Genomic DNA, 21,773 nt, shown 5'->3' with positions numbered 1-21,773 from the left:
ACACAAAGACAAACACAAGAAAAAGGGTTGAGTAAATACAGATAATCAGAATATGTTCTCTGTAAAAGAGAGTGGCATCCACTTATGCTGGTTAAATAAAAAAATCTGTACAAACATGAACCAGCTGTCCCCCTGAAGGGAGGCTTCTTTCCTTTATTCCCTCGTACATTTGTAATATTGTTTTAATTACCAAAGAAAGAATGAGTCAGTGTGGTACCCAAGTGCATCAAATGCTACAGGTTTCTTCAAAAAATAGAAAAAAATAAAGTCCTAAAATCAGTTTTTTTTCCATTGACATGTTTTTTTAAATTATATTTGAGGCAACAAATTACATCAAGTCATACAAAAGATTATGCTACTAAAAACTGAACTTGTTTGCTATGCTGCAGACACCATGGATTGTATGCCAAGGATTGCACACTTTATTAGATCTTGTCATTGGAGGGTCAGGTTGTACAGATCCCCACCTGTAGAGTTGGAAAATTAAACTCAAATAAAAATTCTCTGTATAAACATGACACTCTGGGCGGGTCCATTTCTTCATCTCTAAGAAAACACAGCCTCCAAAACACTGTAACTCACACTGGATTCATTTCACACAGCATTTCTTTTTATTGCCACCCTATAAACCACTCCAGCCTTATGCATGTGTTAGTGTTAGTGTGTGTGTCTGTCTGTGGTCTTTTCTACATGTATTATCCCCCATAGTCAGCGCCACCAATAGACAAAGAGGTCAATTCATATCGGGTGTTAAAAAGGCCAGATTGTCCATAAATCAAAGCTCTACAAACTTTAATACATCTCTCAAACCACAACCAGTGGAAAAAGGAATTAAAAGTATTGCATTTACTCAAATAAAGGTGCCATTCAGCTCCTGACAAAGAAAATGACATGCAATTTGGTAATTGCTGGATAATGCTTCTTTTAGCTCACACACAGCTCCAGTAAAACACAGCCCTCAGGACCAAAGCTCCCCATGCTTTTATAGTCATGACAGGACACAAGCCTTATCCATTTTATAATGAAATGTACACTGAGACGTGCCTTTAAAAATATCACACTTTTAGAAAAATAAAACAGGTTTGTTTAGATAGAGGGTAATAAATGAGAGTCATTGTTGTTGCACAGAAATATATAAACCAGGCCTGGGCTTGCATTCAGGAAGAAAGGAAGATACACAGAATGCTCGTCTTTTCGGCGACTGCTCTACAGAGATGATTTGAAACAGGATGACCTGAACTGACTCTCATTATCAACTTAGGGTAAAAGTTAAAATCAGTTTGAAGATGATAAAAACTGTAGTTGATGTTTGAAGATGCTCGACCACTGAAACTGAGGCTCCAGTCTCATGGATAAGTGCACGTCAGTGTTTGTTTATGCCAAATGCTCCCAAACAAAATAATCCTATCGGACCTAACCTCAAATGTGATGGGGCAAATTAACACATACATAACAAGTATACTCTAACAGATAACAGCATTTATAGCAATTGACATACATGTTGTAGATGTATGCCTACGCCAACCAGTGCAGCTTCTGTTTAAATACTTTTTTATGTATTTATATGAGGTCACCATGGCCTTTGACCACTGAAATCTAATCAGCTTATCTTTGAGATCAAGTGACAACTGGTTGAAATTTCTGAAATTACCAAAAGACTTGAGCTTTCATGTTGAAGAGGCCAAACATGAGGCTGATACGATGTTGACCGTTGACCACTCCAACCTAATGAGTTATTCCATGAGTGTTTGTGCCAGTAATGATATTTCCTATGGGGGTTCCAGAAGTATCACGTTCACAAACATGAAGTCACTGTCACCTTGACATTTGACTTTCGACCACCAAAGTCTTGCATTCACAAGACCAAAGACATGTTTTGAAAGGGAGCAGTGACCTTGAACTTTGACCCCAAAACAAATCTAATCAATTCATCCATGAGTCTAAGTGAGGGATTGAAAGATTGGGAATATTCCTGACACACATCATTCATAAGACAAATTTTGTGTTTTTAAAGATCACAGTGATCTTGACCAAGCACCATTTTTGAACACCAAAAATGTTTGTACCAATTTTAAAGAAATTCGCTCAAGGCATTCCAGAAATATCATGTTCACAAGAATGGACTGGAGGCACAACCCAAAAACATATTTTCTTCCGGCCACTGGCTGTCACTGGCTTGGAGACATAAAAACATGATGTTTACAGTTTGCATTACTTCTGTCAACTCATCAGAGAGCCAATAACCGGTTGTTTTACCAACTGAAATGGCTTCAATCTACCTAAGTAAGTATACAGTCCGGCCATCAGGTATCAAAAGCAGGCGTGTTGTGGTGAGAGCCAGGCGGTGTGCCAGACAGTTGGTTGTTTCTACAAAGGATCAGTGAGGTGGATTACTGCATAAATCCCTTCTTTCACCGAGTTCCTGCAAACTGTCATTTCGCTTTCTGCCTCACAATAGCCAATGAAAACAGTGACAGGTAGGATGACTGGAGAAAAGAAGCAGCCTGAGGTGTAAACACACGAACAAGCAGCTAGACACAGAAACATTTTTCTGTCCTTTATTTGCATGTGTTTATTCTTATCTACGTGGAAGCTTAAACAGATGAGTGTTTAGAGAGCACAGATGTGAAAGTCGTGGATTTTGATGACTGATCATATCGTCAGCTCGTTCTCTTTGGCAGTCACACAAATCCACAAGACAAACAAGTGTGTTTATGGTTACACAAACACATCCAGACACAGATTAACACTCATACGTACACATACATTTTGTTTGAGTTTGCACTATAAGACAAGCAGTATAATCTAAAGTCAATTATCAAATATAAATCTCAATATTGTCTTGTTTTTTTTCGCTTATTGAAACTCAGATAACATGACTACTTCAAGGACTTCATGTTTAGATCAATTTCTGTCATTTAATTTCATTCTTTGTCCTAATTTTCTGTGCTGTTCAGCAGGCTGACCTTGAGTCAGTGCTCATGGCTAAAAATCTGTAAATTGTCTATAATCCACCTATTTTCAGTGGTTCTGGTATTTTGGGTAATTTATGTTTTCTGGGCAACAGCACCACACCCACTCTACATAATTCTTCAGCTTCAGAGCTACAAAGACTCTCTGCTCATGTTTGGGTGGAGAGTAATCTAATTCTCCCACTGAAATAAATTGTATATACGGTGGAAAAAACCCTCTGCAGAATAAACTCTTTCACGTGCTCTCCCGTTCTGAGTCGCTGTATTTACAACACTGTGATCAACAACTGTCCAACATTAAATTTGTCATGAAGTACATTCTGATCTCAGACCCATCTATGAGCCGACATACCACCCACCCTCCACCATCTGCACAGCTATCCTATAAAACAGTGGTGCCATAGACATTTTAGCAAATCCTAGAAAACCATTAAAAAGAAAACACATGATCAAATTCATGTGAGTCTGTAAATAGCCAAATGTCTGAACAGAAGATTTATTCATACTTATGGGTAATGTGGCAATCACTCAGCAAGCCTGGCCTTTTACCCTGCACTAACACATTACTGCTCTGAGGCACTTCTGTTAGCTGCTCCCTCTCTCTCTCTCTCTCTCACTCACACTCACACACACACACACACACACAGACCAGAAAATATATTAAAACCTGTATGTCTGCCTGGCACTATGCCTTATGCCCAGTGTCCAGGCATTCTAATACGAAACCCGTGTAGCCTATGTTTGTGACAAAAACACAGCCTTGATTCAGACCTCAATAAAACCAGACTCACGCAAAGATCATAGAACAAACCGGCACCATCTCTTTATCTCTTTACCTCTGCCAAGGAGGTTACATTTACGTCTCTGTTTATTTGTCTGTTAGTTAGTAGAATTATGTTAAATCTACTTGATGGATTGCCATAAAACTTGTGATATGGGTCAGGAAAGTACCCCTGAAAGTTTGGTATGGATCTTGATCAGAGCTGACTTTCTATAAAATGGAGAGATTTTCTTTGGTTTCTCTCGGAATAATTCATGGATCTTGATGAAAGAAAATCTGGCATGTTAAGGGGACTGATATTTATGTCAATTGGCGCAATTTGGTGCAGATGCAAATAAAAATCCAGATCTGGGGACTGTTGGGCCTTGGCAGAGTTTCTCTTCATCTTTACCACCTCTTTCCCTGTGTCTCTACAGCACACATTCACATGCAGGAATTAAATTTAATTGATGACTGCTTGATTGTTGTATTCTCCCTCCACGGTTTTATACAACAACATTAATTGTTATTCTTGTTGAAAGGCGAATGTGTTGAAGGAGACCCTGAGAGAGAGAGAGAGATATTGAACAGAGAGGAGGAGGGAGCGCAGTGAGGCAGAGACTGACACTATAATCATCTGTAACAAGGAGCGCAGTATGTTTTCTCCAGCAAGAAAACACATCTCACACAAGGACAGGCTTCATTTAACTTGCATGTCAAATTAAAATTTCATCGTGTTTGCACGCACACACGCACACACTCATTTCAATTCACATTTCAAAGGGTTATGCAAAGTGCAATACCATGTCAAAGATATATTATTTTTATTCTTCGATGAAAAATATTCTTAGGGCCTTTTTACCAGACAACGACACTGTCAATGCTAGCACAACAAGATGGGAAGCTTTATTCCCTGAGGTTAACTCCTGCCACCTCCAATGAAATCCAGACAAACATACTGTATCTTGCAAGTAGCCTGACCTCAGCTGAACTTTTCCCCTTTACACAAAGCTGACACTGTTCACAGAACAAACGAAGGATGAAATCTCTGAAAAAGAAACTTTTTAAAATGCAACTTTTTGATTGAATGCCTGTCTTAACATTTGGTCCAACACTTCTCCTACATCCTGTCTGTCCAGATGTTTCCTCTGAAAATGTCCAAATTTATTTTGCTACGTGATGACAGCGAGCAGAGGGACTCACAGAAAGTACATCCCCTCAGTCAAACTGGAGGCGTCCGCAGACCACCCCTGCCGGCTGCACCTGTCAGACAACATCCACTGTGTTCGCAGGAGTTTGATTGACGCGCTGACGTCGGTGACTGACGTGATGTGTTTCCCTAAAAAATACCCCCCGAGGTGTGAAGTACAGTAAGGAGTCATGAACAGGTTAGAGTTGTGTGTCTGCTTGTGCACAAACTGTATGTGTGTGCGACGGTCACAGCAGTGTGAATTTTAGGAGGTGTCTGAGACGAAGAGCAGCAGTTTGAAGGATATGACTCATTACTGGCACCACAGACCTCTCACTCTGTGCCCCCTCTACCTGCAGACTTAAAACAAGGAACAAATCCATTTCACCTGCCAGATTTCCAAATCTTTTCCGCCTGTTTGCTCTGGAACCTTTTTTCACCTCAACGCAGCATGGTTGAAATGTGTTGTGTGTATGAAATCTCTTGGATTCAAAGGCTCCATCCGTATTACTACGGAAAAACCAAAAACGATTTCTGTCCACACAAGACTTGTGCCTTTGTATCAGTTTTAGTCCCTGTTCATCCTAACTTGCCTGAAAGCGCAGATCATGTGACCACTTACATATACTGGGCATGCACATGTACTAGGAAGGCATGTGAGTGGTGGTGTTCACGGGAATTGTCACAGTTAGATCTTCTCTTAAGCATCTAGGCAGTTGTATCATAGTAAAATGTAGAATTTAACTGCAAAACAGCTGTTAGCAAAGACAACAGGGCCAGCAAGGCTTGTTATTGATGGTCCATGTTGCGTTCTACACCGTTAGGCTGATGCTGGTCATACGATAGGGCTAATCATTCAATGTTACCAAACGTGACCAAAAAGGCCCAATCAGCAAGCGGCTTTGAGTGTCTACGTCACCGTTAAATATCCCAGTTTCTGCCCATCCAGACTAAAACACAGGCTCGGAGTTTTCAAACTGAAACAGGGCCGGCAATGTTCCAAACTTCTCTGTACAGTGAACACCAGACGTTTCCGTAGCAGAGTTGATGTGTTCTGAAATAAAAAAGGAGTAGCGTGGATGGGATGGAAGCCTAAATGTGTGTGGCTATGTTGTTCCTTAATGAGCTGTGACGCAGAGTCTTCATTTGCACAAAGGCAGGCTGATGGATGGATTTACATGTTTGAATGATCAAACCAGCTGAAACCTGAAGCACATGAACCAAGTCATTCATCCGACATCGCTCCTCCTTTTTTAGTCTCTTCTTCTATTACACAAAAATAACAAGCACACAGGGACTCAACACCCGAGCAAAACAGAGCCACTGTAGAAATCACATGCTCCCCCTGAGTAGATCTGGGGAATTATGCTCTCGTGTCTCAAATCAATGAGAAACTCAAAATGTTTTCCAGCTCGAAAATCGAATCCGCTGGTGAACTTCAATCGAGGAAGTTCAGCTTGTCCTCTCTGAATCACAAGCAGACGTTTCCAGATCAGGAGAAGGATTCAAAGTACGTAAATTTGACCTTATTTGACATTACAAAATAACACTGATCTCTAAATCAATCATTGTAAACATTTAGACTGCTTCTTTGCTTCACAGCACCTCACTGCTGCTGGTAAACCCACTCACTGCTTCTTTATAACCGCATATATGTGGGGCTTACCTCTTCCTGTCTGACTATATCCCTAAGAATGTGGAGCTGAAGAGCACATATGAGACAAAGAAAATAATATAATACAAATTCCACAACAAAATACATACATACATTACAATGGTGTGATTATTGCTAGAAGGAAGTGTAAGGCATTACGTAATTAGTTTTTGGGTTGAGTGAAAGTAAAACACTCCTTGTCCAGTATTTATATGACACAAAATGTTTAAATAATAGAGTACAACTGTCAAAAATGTGTACATTTTTACATCTTCATAGTTACCTCTGCAATGCGTTCATGTTTTCAGTGTGATTTGTTTTTTTATCAGCAGGATACGCAGAAACTACAGGAGTGTTTTTATAAATACTTAGCTAAAGACTAACCCATTATCTATGAAAAAGAAACCACAAATACAACCAAACACAAAAAAATTTAATTAATAAAATTTAAAATTAAAGTCACAGTTTGCTACTGCATTCATTCTGTAAAAACCAGTTGGAGTGAATTTGATCAAGGGGGCGGATGCAGGATTCAAGGTTTGCTTTATGGATTAAGGACATTTCCAACACATTCCCCTGCTAATTGAAAACTCCCCTGATCTAAAAGAGCTTTGATTCCAATCAAAGCAAAAAAACAAACAAAAAATTCATTATTTACACAGAAACGTCACAGAATCAGGCATAGAGCACATCGCTAAGTGTCATGGTAACCAACCAGCAAATTTTGTGTAAGGCTGCTAACTAACAGACAAACAGAGACTAAAACATAACCTCCTTGGCAGAGGTAATAACTACAGTCAAGGAGAAGCACGTTACACCATTTCTATTTGGATAGACGATTTATGATTAGAGGGCTGGACGAATAAAACAGTAGACAGCAGCAGCACAGACACTGAGAGGTAACGAGGAGGGCACGGTGAGGGCAGAAACACGCAAAACTAATTCATACGGGATGAAAACCAATCTTGAAGCAGAGCCACTTCACCTTGAGAACGCCTTGTGGCAACAAAGGGCATCCACAGCCTCCAGATTATCCTTAATTTCCTGCAGCAGATGGCCTGGCTATGGCACAGCTTAAACAAGTTTTCATTGCTTAATTACATACGTTTTCAAAGGGTCAGGAAGAGGTTTGGAATCAGCCACTGAGATCAGCATGGCACAGATGAATCCCTGCCAATGAAGATGTGAACAGTGGAAAACAATTTAAGCAATACAGGGTTTGGTGGATTTCAGAGTGTACAAGGAAGACGTGGAAATGAATTACAGAATTTCTTTACCCAGTGGGATAGAGCACTGAACAGTGATGGATTCCTGAAGTGTACAATGAAACAACTAAAGAAAAACAACATAGTGCAAATAACTGTAAAAGAAAATCTGTAACTTTTTGCTTCTTGGAAAGATGATGGAAACTCTCCACAGCGGTATTTTAGTCAGTCTTTTAAAGCATTCATTGTTTTACCAGCTGCACGTTGAATATTCCATTTATATTTTATTTGACATCCTTCACCTACCTCTGTTGAGTTTGAAGTTCACGCATCAGGGGCCCTCACATTTGTCTGAGCTTATTAAATCTTAAAACGGAATATGATGTTTAGTCAAAAAGGATTGTTTCACTATTTTATGAGCTTGTGCCTCGTTTCTTCAACATTTTTTGTGTTTCCATTTTGTGAACTGACAAGTTGTCAAACAACACATGTAGCCGAGTCAAGTTCCTGGCACCAAAACATTTACAATTTTAGAGCAATAACATCACTGGCAAAGCAAAACTAATCCCCAACTTCATGAGCCAAGTTTGAACTTGAGTTGATAGAGGAAACCAAAATCTACTTTTCTTTTTAAACACTGAACCATGTTCAAACCAGATTTCTGACTTTTAACTCAGGACGACGAGCGCTGAGTCAAGCTGTTTGCACTTGGAAATAGGTAAGTCAGTTTTCATTACTACACATTTGGGAAATTTAGCCCATAAACTACTCGATGGATTAAATGTTAATCCTGTCATTTTACACATTCAAAGTTTTATCTTAATAAATAAAAAAAATATTTTTTGAGCAGTGAGTCATCCCTGGTTGTTGGACAAGACAAACCTTTCAAACCAAACCACAAACCACATCTGATTCCGCTCAAGTGTTGAAGAGCTCTTCTCCCTCAATAGGAACCATTTCAAACCAGGATGATAATCCAGCACAAACATTGTAAGGTGTAAGTAGAGCGCAAATAGAGCTTTGTAGGGTTTCCAGAAATGAATGGGAGGTCTGAAGAAAAACAAAGTAGTGCAAATGACAGCAAGACCCAAAAAGTGTTACAACTCTTCTCATTGAAAGTACAAAAAAGAAATAATGGAAATGTGTCAATAACTGTAAACAGTCATTGTTTCACCAACTTCAGCATGAGGACATTTGCCTTTATCAATGCAATATGTTAACACAGTAATTTCAAACATAACAATCTTCTATTAATATTGTTTGAGCAGTGAGTCATTGCTGGTTGTTGCACAAGACAAACCTTTTACACCAAACTACAACCCACATCTGATGCCGCTCAAGCATTGGAATAAAATGTGAATAACAATGTTTGACCACTAACAGGCACTTCTCCCACTCAACCAGGCCCGGACCTAAAAGTGGGCAGGGGGGGGCAATTCCCAACCGAATTTAAATTTATTCTGCTTCCAAGCAGGCGTTAAAAATGTCGGTGCCGCAAGTCTGAGTCTGTGTCAAAAAACATTTATTAATATCAGTACTTATTATTATTGTTATTGGTAATATTATTTTACGATAGCTTGTTTGAATTTCCTATTGAGAAGCATTATTTCAAACTTGAGTCCACTGTGTGAAAAGGTGCCCACCCCAAATTCCTAATTGCCCCCACAATCTGAGCAGTCTAGATCCGGGCCTGCACTCAACCATTAAATATGGATGATTTTTCAAGGAATAATAATCCAGGACAAACATTTTAACAATAAAACATTACTTTGTCAAGTAAAATGTGCCGGTTGACCACTGATTCTCCATGTGCTCCATGCCCCTACTTTCCATCTCACACGTTCTCAGACAACAAAGGACAGCCTCGTTGGACGGATTCACCCCCACCCCACCCCCCCTCACCCCGTCCCGCCACAAGCGGCCTCAGGCCTCGTAAATGGCTCCAGACGCTAGAACTGTGTCCACCATCTGACAATGATTAGGACGTGGCCTCGGAGAAATAGTAGTAGGGCCGTGCACACTCAATTGCTGAAACACACCTTTATATACAGAAAAACTAAACATGCCACCCACAGGTTTTGAGATTCAGGCAGGAGATGCCAATCAGCGGTGGAGTTATGAAGAGTGTTCAGCTTCTTTTCAGCGTTACACAGTGAAGAGGCTACGCACCAAAGGAAACTGAGAAAGATGCTGCAGAACAAAACACCATACAACAGCTTGGCTTTGAAATAATGCATGTTCCTTTTTCATCAGTCTAACGTACTTGTTTGGGGACTGACTCGTCAACAGCATCATATCAAAATATATCTTTTCAAGTGCAGGAATGAAAATCTGTCTTTCAAAGTGGAGAGGTGCACCTAAATAATCCCACATACATTTGACTGATGAGGCATGTGAAGCAGCCGGATCGTTCTTTGTCTTCTTTTTCCCCCATCTTTCTTTGTCAGTCTGTCTTCCTACTATTCTTACTTTCTTCCTTCTCATTCACACGCACGCACGCATCCCCCACCCCCCCAGTCCCTCTCCTCCGCCGAGACATCTGATAGTGATTATAGCTCAGCCTCAAAAACACAACTCACTTAACTCTCCACTATTAAGTAACTTATTGTACCACTGACACAATTTGTTCATCTACATGTAGAATAGCACATACACATACATAAACAAACACAGTTCTGAGATTTTGCACAGAAAAAAAGACAGTTGAGCCAAATGAACACACACCTCAAATCACACAACCACATGCTCTCACTCCCTCCTTCCTCTCCTTATGCCCTTATTTCAGGCAGGACCCTCATCCTGTCTACCCCCCTCCCTTCATCTCCAGTCCCCTGGAACAGAACAGTCACGGCTGTGTGCACCGTTGATTAGCTAGAACCTGAACCCAGGGGCAATGCTGGAAAACTCAGTGTTTCCTTTCCAGAGAAAAAGAGTCTCTGACAACTTGGCTTCCCCTGACCTATTACTATGAGATTATGTTACAATTATCTTTACTATATCTTTTTATATTTCTGTTTACTTATGCAAATGAATAGAGTTAAACAAAGAAATTAGAAGAAATTAGCTGAAGATTCAAATGCTGGACAAACATGTCTGGATATGTACAGTTGTAACGGTGGGTTTTAGTGTTGTGACTTGAGTGTATGCACACCAGTGTGTGTGGGGGGGGGTTGTGTGCGTGAGATTATTTGTTATGGCTAATTCCTTAATCCTACAACATGTGCCTGAAACCTGCAACAGATGCCTCGGAGGAGAATTTGCACCCACAAGCAGGAGAAAACACGCCGCACTGCTATCATTACTATTAATCCCTACGCTACAGCCGGTGACGTTTGAAGAGGGGATCTACAGGAACAAGGTTTAGAGAACAAACAGAATTATTTGGCGTTGATAGTCAGTAAGCTTTAAAAAAAAACAGTGGTGTGTTTAACAATGTTGTGAGAAATTCGGATGTTTTGATTTGGCTTAATGGAATCTTAAATATGACAGACGAACATAATCCAAAGAGTGAATTAAACAAACCTACTAGTGTCTGTTGACCTCTGTTTCTCTACCGCAGTTATAACTATCTGGCAGCTGTGCAGTGATTCTCACAGCAGAAAATATGATATTTCTATTACATAGTTAAATTTGATATTATCTTCCACTTAACCATATTAAATATGGAAGTCGTAAGATTTTTTGTAAAGTAAAAGAACTGCTCAGTGTTGACAAAAGTAAGTGAATAAACTGAATGTGCCTCAACAGTATTCAGCTGTTCAATGTTACGCAACTGGACTGTATAAGTGGATATAGTGAATAACATGAAGCTCTGTTATTATCTCATGGAGGTTTTGTTTTCATCATCATCATTTGTTTGTTATTTAGCAGGAAAACGCAAAAACTACAGAAACGATTTCCATAAAATTTTATGGAGGGGAGAAACATGGACCAAAGAGGTATCCATTAAAATCTGTCTGACACAGAACTGGATAAATGGCCAAGAGATTTTCTTTGCTGCATTTTCCACATATGTAGCGGGGGTGTACATGCATATACGCGCTTATACCTGTCATCTTACACAACTGATTCAGTGACGGGTACACAGACTAAAGAGTGAAAGACGAGTTCTCATGAGGGAGAGAACTGAATTGCATTTCACTTGAGCACAACTGCAGCTGAAGTCTGATTGTCTGCATGGACGGGGACAACATCATGGATGCGGCAAATAACAGCCCTCAACCTCAAACAGCGCTGCACACACCAACTTAGAGACTCTAACATTATTACAAGAAATGTAAAAAAAAAAAAAGTTAATTGTGAAACTGTGGCGGGAAGAATTATAATGTAGCGGCCTACCAAAGTGTACATAATTAATGGGAAACTCTGCGTTGGCATGGCGGCATAGGGCATTAGCCATGGCGGAGGTATGAGCTCTCAAATCCCATACCTCCGGAATATTATAAAAACACTATGAACAAGATGTAATGTATTAAATACATTGTGTAAAGTTGTACTTATTTTATTCTAAATATAATGACAATATGAATGCTGACCTGCTTTACATGTTGGTACATGGTACCTGGCACATAATACAAAATTTGAATCCTGAATTGGGCTTTTAACCATTACTCCAGCCCCATTCGACCATGTCTTACGCTGCTGTATACCGAGTAGAAAAGTCACAAAACAACTTGTAAAAATAAGAGTCAAGTTACCATACATGTTATATTACTGCTAAATAAGACACAGGGTCGGTGCTGGGATGATTTTCCCCCCATGCAGGAAGCTGAGAGGACATGGTTCAGAGGTTTTGGCTTGTAAAAACACAGCTCCCAGCATTTCACATTGAATATAAAACTGGGGAGCATGTGGTGCAGGTTTGTGTGTATGCACGCACACCTGTTTGGGATGCAGGTAGCTCATGTTGCATGAAAAAATATGAATGGTGGGAGTGTGTGTGGGCAGTAAGAATGTCTGACGAGACATGAACATTTCTAAAAAAACACTATTATACTTCAGATAATAGCGCATATAGATAAATAGATCATATTTTCCATTAATGACCTCTTGCTGAGTGATGCTTCCTCTGCAAGGTCATAACAAACTGGCAGTGTTTCTAATCACAGTGTGTGTGAGGCTGATATATAGTCATTTGCTTGATGGCGTGTTGGCTCGGATCCTGCGGTGGTCTGTTAGGGACATCCGGTCTCTCTCAGACTTTGAATAACTATAAATTTCTTTGTCATTTTGAATCTCGCTGTCGACCTGATCTGGCCCAGCTGATTCAGCGGCAGGCATCTGGTCAGCACTCTTCCTTTTTTTTTAAAACCACATAATTGAATCTACAAACAACAGCCCTCCTGCTACTACAGTGTCTGGCATAATGTGATCTGTAACAGCAACTTTTACCTCTTCCTCTCCTCCACTTACTTCCTGTTACTGGTCTCCACGTCATCTATAAATAAACTATATGCAAATATCATCATCGTCGTCACAATAGCAGATGTCAGTGATCGACATATTCCACTGCACCTATCAATAAGCTGATTCAATAAGCATTACACTGTTGCAGGGTACACAACACAAAGACTCCCAGAGGCCTGCTTCACATTGTAACTGCCTAGTGAGATGGATGGTGTATAAATCCACTGGATATGTAAGTGAAGAAACAGGCCCCCCTCGAGATTTGATTTCACATGCACCAGATTCAGTATCTCAGGGGGGAAAATTTAATTTCGTATCAATCTGATTTAATTATGCCAGAATAATGACTTTGGAAAACACATTGACGAGCCCATCATGAATTTATGTCTCATGAGAAGGTGGCTTCTGCACGGGCAATGTGGACACAGCTTCAGCCAAGAGGAGCATCAACGATGTGACACAAAGCAGTGCATCAGCAGCACATTTGTTACTTGTCTGTGAATGAGGAGTGGAGAGCTTTTAGAAGGAACAAGTGACAGAAAGACTGAAAAAGAGACAGAAAGAAAGAAAATAATAACCAGGACTAACCTCTGTGTTTGATTACACCCTTTTCTTTTGCCAAAGACAGTTTGGAACAAATAATAAAAAAGTAATTTATCATTCTAGGCTGAAATGCATGTGTGTGGAGGACGATAGGACAGTCATGAAAGACTCCCTCGGTTAAAAAAAAGAAGGACAGACAGGGAATCAGAGCTTAAGTAGAAAAAGCAAATAGATGCCACAGCAATGTGCAAATAACTCTTTGAATATTCACGATTTCATTTTCCACTTAACATTTTTTCCTGGCCATGGTTCTCATTTAGTATGACCGGCTGTGAGTCACCTGCTTCTCTGTGAGTCTCTTCACCTCTTTTACATCTTCAAACTAGATGCTTGAACACAAAGATCAAAGTCACCTGAATGTAAAGGTGGTCAGGTTCTGCTCATTTGATCATTTTTGGACACATTGACATGTTGACATATGCAGCGAAAAAGAAATGCTCATGTGCTCTACACCCTGTCTTTTAAGACAGGAAGTCAATGTTTTCCGCCACTCGGTCTGATCTTTCACCTCTTAGGCATTCTTTGAAAATTAATAACTGGCGACGCTACTACAGGAAGCAATTCCTCTCTGTCTATCTCCCTCTCTCTTTCTGCGTATATACAAATGGAAAATTGAGAAGTGACACTCAACGTCGCTGTCTATCAAGAAGGTTTCCATTAAAAGTAAATAAAATGGAGATCCAGGCCAAGTGAGGGGTTGTCTAGACCAAGAGACCAAAAGGTGAAGGTACTTCCTGAAACTTAACAATGACACTTGCTCTTAGGCAAATATTTCTCCTGTCACTGACGGAACGGCACCTCAAAAGGAGGCACCGTGAAAATTGGGGGTCTTGGGTTTAAGGGGCGGGAGGGATGAAATTGTCTCAAAGTGGATCCAGATGGTTATCTTTCTCTCCTCTGACCTTTTTCTTTTTCCTCTCCCCTCAGTCCCCCACTCATCACTCACTGAGCTACAGGCCTGGTGATTACTATGGTTTGGACCGAGCCAAATCAAACACAAGAAGAGTAGTCTAAGAAAATAAAGCACAGCCTCACGGTTCAAAGCAAAAGCATTATGTTGAGTTAGAGCAACCTAAGGACAGAACCTGTTTATGTTTGTGATCAGGGCCGTTCTTACCAACAGTAAACTGGATTTTAAATGTACAAAAAGAAAACGACAAAGGTAAACACTCAAGGGGCACAGTTGGCAAAAACTCAAAGAAAAGAAACTGAAGAGAAGTGGCTGAGCTGTACAACCTACAGAACAGTGAAAGAAAACAGCCAAATTATGAGATCAGAAGATGGCTGGTAGTATGTTTCAACATCCGCCCAGACACAGGCCCAAACTGAGTCTTTGAGCTATTAGTCAGTCTAATAAATCATAATTTAAACATGTTTTATACCTTCATTCGAAGTTCGTTCTCTGTGCAGCGCTACATGGCCAGCAGCTTTACTCTAGTCACAGTAATTTGCTGATTACTTTGATCGCCTTCTGGGTCCTGGAGATGTCTTCAAAAAAAGAATGGCTGGAACATTTCAAGTATTGTTTCTCCAAAAAGGTGCTAATGCCACATCATTCACAGGAAAGAAAAAGGAAGGAGTGGCTGAACTGGGCGCCCTGCGAGAATTATAGAGCGCGGTGACAGAATAACTCTGTCATGACATCAGGATCGTTGTGTGTTTAAACGTCCACCCTGAGGGGGAGAGCAGGGGTGTAATGAAGATGTGGATTCAGATAATGAGACTGTGGACCTGGATGATCTGGTTCTGAAGAGATAAGCATAGACATAACTATAAACACACCCTATATTATGCATATACAAACACAATCAGAACCAGACAGTACATGCACATTCATTGTTCATCACAGATGCACACTCACACTTCCACAGAAGACACCAACTTCATCAGCTACAAAAACAAACTGTGTCATATATGCATGTAACAGCTACCATGAGCCTTCAGGACGGACAGTGCTTGCCTCTATCATCATTCATCTACACCACAACAGCTGCATTAACCCAGTAGGCACATTTCCTGTCAGATGTTATCTGCTCTCTGCAGCTCGTGGCCTGCACCAAGTCTCTCTTTTAACTGGAGGAGTATTTTAACAAATGTATTATATGATGGTTGCTCCCATTATGAGCAGAGTTTACCCCAAAGAAGATTGACCCAAGTCTGACTCCTTACTATAAGGCTTAGTGGATCAAAGTCACATTTAAAGGCAGTGCCAGGAAGATGGTGCCTATGGTGCAATATAAGAAAGCAGACTAACACAAGTAGAGCACTAAGAAAATGATCATAAATTATCAATCAATTATCAATAATCAAATTATTTTAAATACTGTGCTGTTGATTAAAGTATGAATATTATGTCTTACAAATTCTTACTGTTCTAAGCACAGTGACCCATTGTGTGCAGAATGTTCAGATTTTTTGAGACAAACTTTTTAATGAGACCTCTCTGTTATACTTTTGTAGTTTCGAGTATTTGCTTTTCTTTATTGAACAAGTTAGTGAAAACAACAGCTGAATTGACAGCATGCAGACAAACCAATCAATGTCAAGCATGGGTAGATGCAGCCAACATAGGTGATGAAGACAGGATGTACATATCTAAATTACAATGTGAGACCAAAACTAAATGGATCAAATGTAAATGATGAAACAAAGACATGACCCATGGTCTGGACTTTCAGGTGTAAAAAGACCCTCCTTATTGGAGTATCAAACTATATCATTATCTTTAAGCTAAAGAAATAACCTGATCTTATGACTAGCTGTATATTGCAAGTATTGTGTGTTATGTAAAGTAAAAGGAATGTGTGTTAGAGGCTTGTGTGTGTGCACATTTCTCAGTGAGTACTTTTTTTTTAACATATCAAAGCAGCAGAGGCAATAGATCAATTTCCATCCAAGTCAAGTTTTTAACTCATCCCAGCATCAGACAACAACAAACCCGATGGGATCCATGTGTGTCAAAACAAAGATCACACACACAAACACATTTCTGACCTGGCTTGTGCAATCACTTTTTTAATATGTGACTTTGGGATGTATACAATAGAATGAATTGTTGTCATAAGAACACCAGGACAGGCTTTTAGAGTGGAACACAGCATGTTTCCAGTAAAGACGTCTGTGTAAGGATTTTATTGGAAGTGGCCATAATCACATTAGGATGTACTTGATTTACTTTCTTTACCTTTGTCTTTCGTCAAGATAAAGTATACAAAAGTGTGTTTACCATACACCACTGAGAGGAAGAGTACCACCCTGCAGGGGGAAATGTGAGTAAAGAAAATAATCATTGTCCACAGCTACACTTGACAAATCTGAACTCTTCCAACACAACATCTGCAGTTAAGACATGTGAGAGACGCTTGTCACCATACTGATGGTGACCTCGAGTGTTGCCGATGGATTCTTATTTGTTTCCAACCTGTGTGTTGATTTATCTGGATTCACCAAGTGTAAGTTACCAACATTTTTCCGCAAAGTACTTAAATAGGCTCCAAATCAGGCAGAACTTTCAGAAAACTGATTAAGAAGGATATCTGACCACAATCACTCTGGGTACAAGTACTTCAGAGAAGAAAACAAGCACAGCAACATGAAATTCAACACTGTCACTTCAAACAGAAAAAATATTTCTTCAAGAAAATGCGAGTTTGTAGTTGCATGACGTCTTAGAGAAATGTAACTGACCACTGCTTAGCAAAGATGTTTTGTAATTTTTGCCATGTCGAACTGATTATGTGAATAGCTGCAGGAAAAGCAGTTTCAGTGAATCTCACAGCAGAAAACACAGTCAAGCTAAGGAAGTTTCCTTGTTGTTCAATTCCTTCAGGTGGACAGACTCAGAGGTTTGTTGTGGGTGATAAACATGACAGATTTAATTTACACGCGCTACATGCTCATTTTGAAAAACCCTTCAAGGCTGTTTAATATCTCAACTCAAAGCTTCGGACTTTCAAGGCATGTGGAAACGCTGCCCAAGCTATCAGATTATCTGTTTCAGAATTCAGGTAAAGATAAATACTGGAACGTTTCTATAAATCACACTGACACTATAATTAAAAAAGTCCGACCTCTGAGGAGAAGGCCTCAGGCTTCAGGCCCTTATCTCTGTTTGGTTATTTAAATCTTCGTGTTGAGGAAACTGGAGCAAAAGTTGAATGCTGGCAAACTAACCTCAGGTTCACATGAGCAATTGTCTTTACTCATTATTAGCCTTTGTCCTGCTGTCTTACTTATTGTTATGTATGACATTCACTTTTTGCCTGCACAGAATAAAGGGATTGTGTCCAATTCAGCTCGAATCATTTACATTTTTCAAAGTGAGGCCGACAGAATGAGTTTGTTTTTGGCAGATTTGCTGTGGAGCTGGGACCAATCTGATCCAGTGCTGATGCTGACATACTGTGAAATCTACTTAACCTAGAGTTCAAATAAATTGCTTTGGAATACATTGGAATTCGAAGCACTTTTTATATTTTTGCTCTTTAAGAGAATGTGTTGGCGTGGTTTGCGACTACCTCAGGTAACCTCATAATACCAACAACAACATCAGAGAAAAAACATGTAACATGATGAAGTTATGATTCACTGTGTGAGAACGCAGCAAATAAAAAAATCTAATCTGCAACTGCAGTAGAGGAGAAGCTGCTGATTTAATGTACCAACCAAACATTAACAACATTAAAAACTTCTATTAATGACAAATAAAAAATCGGAGAGGAGATACAAGGCAAATATAAACTTCTTTGTAATTCTTCCTTCTGAGGAGAACTTGCAAATGTTATTCTTATATAAAGTTTTGTCATCACTTTCATAGCATCTTCATCCACACAGACAGTGGGACAACATGTGTTTGTTATACATGTGCACATTGCGCAGCAGAATTTTATCATGACGGTAATTTCACTGGGAACGTTGCTATTTTCAAAAGACTCCAGGGTAACATTTTCTTTTCTGCCTTTTTTCATCATCCATGTTGAGACTGCAGAGCTCATTCAGCTCAGTGACGTTCAAACAGATTCAATATATCAGGATATATTTCTTATTAATTGTACAAGCACAGTGAGGAGGTATAAAACATTATTGATCTACTTTTAAGATTTATATAGTGTTGAGTTTAAAACCACAACCACACTTAGGAGCAAAAATCTGTCTTTAAACTTAAAAAAAAATAATGTGACATTTATGATGATACTTATATCTTGATATATTTTTTGGGCATAAACCCAAGCCTGAGCTGCAGCTGCTGTAAGATATATTTTTATATTCATCTCCACATTTATTGTTGCTTTATATTACTGTTAATTCTATAAGGCGTGATGGACTATGTGATTTATGTAGCTTAGTATTGCTTCACAAAGTCTGTGGTGGTGTCTGTGAACTTGTAATGACTTGTAATCAATGATCAGTTACGCAGAGGCTTCAAAATGCCTGTCTGGAATTTATTTATTGTGGTTCTCATCTAGGAGCATATACAGTTCACCAGGTAGCTAAAGAAGTTATTTAACTCAAACTATTCATCACATATAATTATCATCACCCTCCTCTTCACCCTTAAATAAAGCTAACAGTGACATTTACTCACATTCAGTACAATTGTACACATTTTACTGACAGTTCTTTAACTTCAGTACAATTTTCCACTACTACTTCCCATAATAATAATAATAATGACAATAAAGACAAAACCAGCTCTGGTATCCATTTCTGTGTCTGCAGATATCCAAATTCAAGTATCTGAATCCGATCAGAAGTGAGAAAAAGTGAATCGGTGCGTCTCTAATTGTTATTCATAGCGTGTAGATTAAGCTCCAGCAATGTGAGGTGAATCTCCAGCATTCACTATCAGACACCTCGTCTCACATCACGAGGTATGAAACTGTTAAGTGTCTCAGCTGATCTCTCACACACACATACACACTTAAGAAAACAAAATGAGGGAGATGTTCTGTTTCCAGCTGCTATGTGAAACTCAATTATACAGCCAATTGAGAATGTGGCCGCTTCTCAGATTTGTACGATGCGTTCCTGACCTAAATAAGACTGCTGTTCCCAGTGAAGCCTCAACAACTGCACACACTTAGCAGATTGACAGACAAGGAAAACAGTACACACGTACATGCACACGCACACACGCACACACACACACACGCACACACACACACTGACGCTCACACACATCTGGACCTCTGCTTCTCTCATTCGTATTTTCTGAGTGTTTTTCTAATGCACGGTCCCCTGGTGTTACTGCCCCCAGACCCCTAAGATGAGGTGAGGTAAGATTTGGAGCCACGGTTTTATGCCATCTGGATATACATTCACACATGCTCGCTCGAGTGCACGCATACACACACGTACAGATATACTCTTGTCATAACCCAGACTGACAAACACCTGGACCTGGTTACTGGACTCGAAGGGAGAGTTGAATACTGCGTGCATACCTGCATGTGTGTATAAGTGTGTGTATAAGTGGGGTGTATGGGGAATACTGGGCTGTAGGTTATTCAGCGCTGGAGGCTGTGTGGAGGTTCATTTTAAGTTTTTTAGCCCTTGAAGAAAGGGGCTCACTTCACCAAGTCTCAAAACTTAAAGGTAGGTCATTGCTACTAGAATATGTAGACCCCCCCTCTCCCAAATACAAAGAGTCCCTACGGAGAGGGATTTTCAGCTTTATCTGGCAGAAAATAGAGAAAAATATTTTACCACAATCCATTGAAAAAAAAAAAATGGAGTAAAGCTCTGAAAATAAAAAAATATGAAGTAACTGTTAAGTTTCCACAATAAACTGCTGCTGCTAACCACTAAAATCTATTTAAACACTAAAATCTATATTTCAAGAAACAGCTACTTCACATTTTGTACATTGTATATTTCGAGAATTGGACAAATTGCACAACCTTGATCTCAACATTTTCCCCTTGCCCTGCTGAGTCTCTTGTTAATTGTCAATAAAGGTACATCTTAGCATCTCCTATCATATGTCTTAAATCATAGTTGGGATAACCGAGGTGTAGACGAAATCTTCTATTAAAGGTTTGTGTCTATAACTGAGAAAAACCCAAGTTATTATTGTAAGAGGCTGATTAAAAAAGTCACATTATCTCACCAGTGTGTCATTTAAAAAAAACTTCCTGAAGTTGAATCACAGCCCATTTAGTTTTACATCTGCAGTTACTGCTGTTGTATCGTCATGGTATCTCAAACTAAACTTGAAGATTGTATTTATGTTCTAAATACTATTATTACTTTAAAGACAGCAGTGTTTGTCCAGGTAGCCTTGATACATGCAAAACACTTATATTACTGTCACTGTCATATTTATTTAAAAAATCCCTTTTGGAACATTTTCCCACACGTACAATAAAAACTTTTTGTTGCTTAGTGACCTGGGTTAATGATAAATGATGTGATCCTACTCAATCTGTGTGATAAACGATACACATCTTTAACGACACCTTGAGACAAACACCTCAAGACAAACTACACAAACTTTTTACTCTCTTCAAACTTTTTCTTACGTCACATGAAAGTTGTGTGGCTCTAAAATCGCACGTGCAGCAGATTGTCAACACACAGCCAAACAAAAAGAGAGACCAGTCTGTCAAACATGGAAACGCACCGCCACGCAAAAAAACCCTGCGTGATAAAATGTCACGCTCCTTCACGCCGGCTTCACTCACCTCAGGCTGCTGTCTGGGTTTCTCACTCTGGGTTTCTCACTCTGGGTTTCTCACTCTGGGTTTCTCACTCTGGGTTCCTCACTCTCTGTTTCTTACTCTCGGTGTGACTCCGGCTTCAGATGCGATGTGAGTCAAGTCGGTTTGTTCGGATTCCGGAGTTTCAGCCTCGTTCTCGCGCCTCAGCCGCGCGCGCGCACACAGCGTCACAAATGCACGTGAAAGGCTGTGACTCACTCCGGGGTATGAGGGGTGATTAATGCCACCGACAGGCAGCAGTAGAAACTTTACTGTTTCTAATCTTC

The 21,773-nt window shown here is 39.7% G+C and overlaps 1 protein-coding gene across 3 annotated transcripts in view; it reads right to left on the bottom strand.

Moving 5' to 3' along the window:
* bmpr1ba (bone morphogenetic protein receptor, type IBa) overlaps positions 1-21,651 on the bottom strand; it is a 68,321-nt gene extending 46,670 nt beyond the window's left edge. For 2 of the 3 annotated variants that reach the window (XM_020101057.2, XM_069523679.1), the window contains exon 1: positions 21,472-21,650. The gene's annotated coding sequence lies outside the window, so the exon portion shown is untranslated. Of the gene's footprint in view, positions 1-21,471 lie in introns of all 3 variants that reach the window. The other variant, XM_020101059.2, reaches the window with a different exon arrangement.
* Between the last annotated feature and the right edge of the window lie 122 nt (positions 21,652-21,773).

The sequence above is a fragment of the Paralichthys olivaceus genome, chromosome 4 (genome assembly GCF_024713975.1).
Source record: "Paralichthys olivaceus isolate ysfri-2021 chromosome 4, ASM2471397v2, whole genome shotgun sequence".
In the NCBI taxonomy this organism is placed as follows: domain Eukaryota; kingdom Metazoa; phylum Chordata; class Actinopteri; order Pleuronectiformes; family Paralichthyidae; genus Paralichthys; species Paralichthys olivaceus.
Note: the sequence above shows the minus strand (reverse complement) of the source record. Positions and strands in the feature narration are given on the sequence as shown.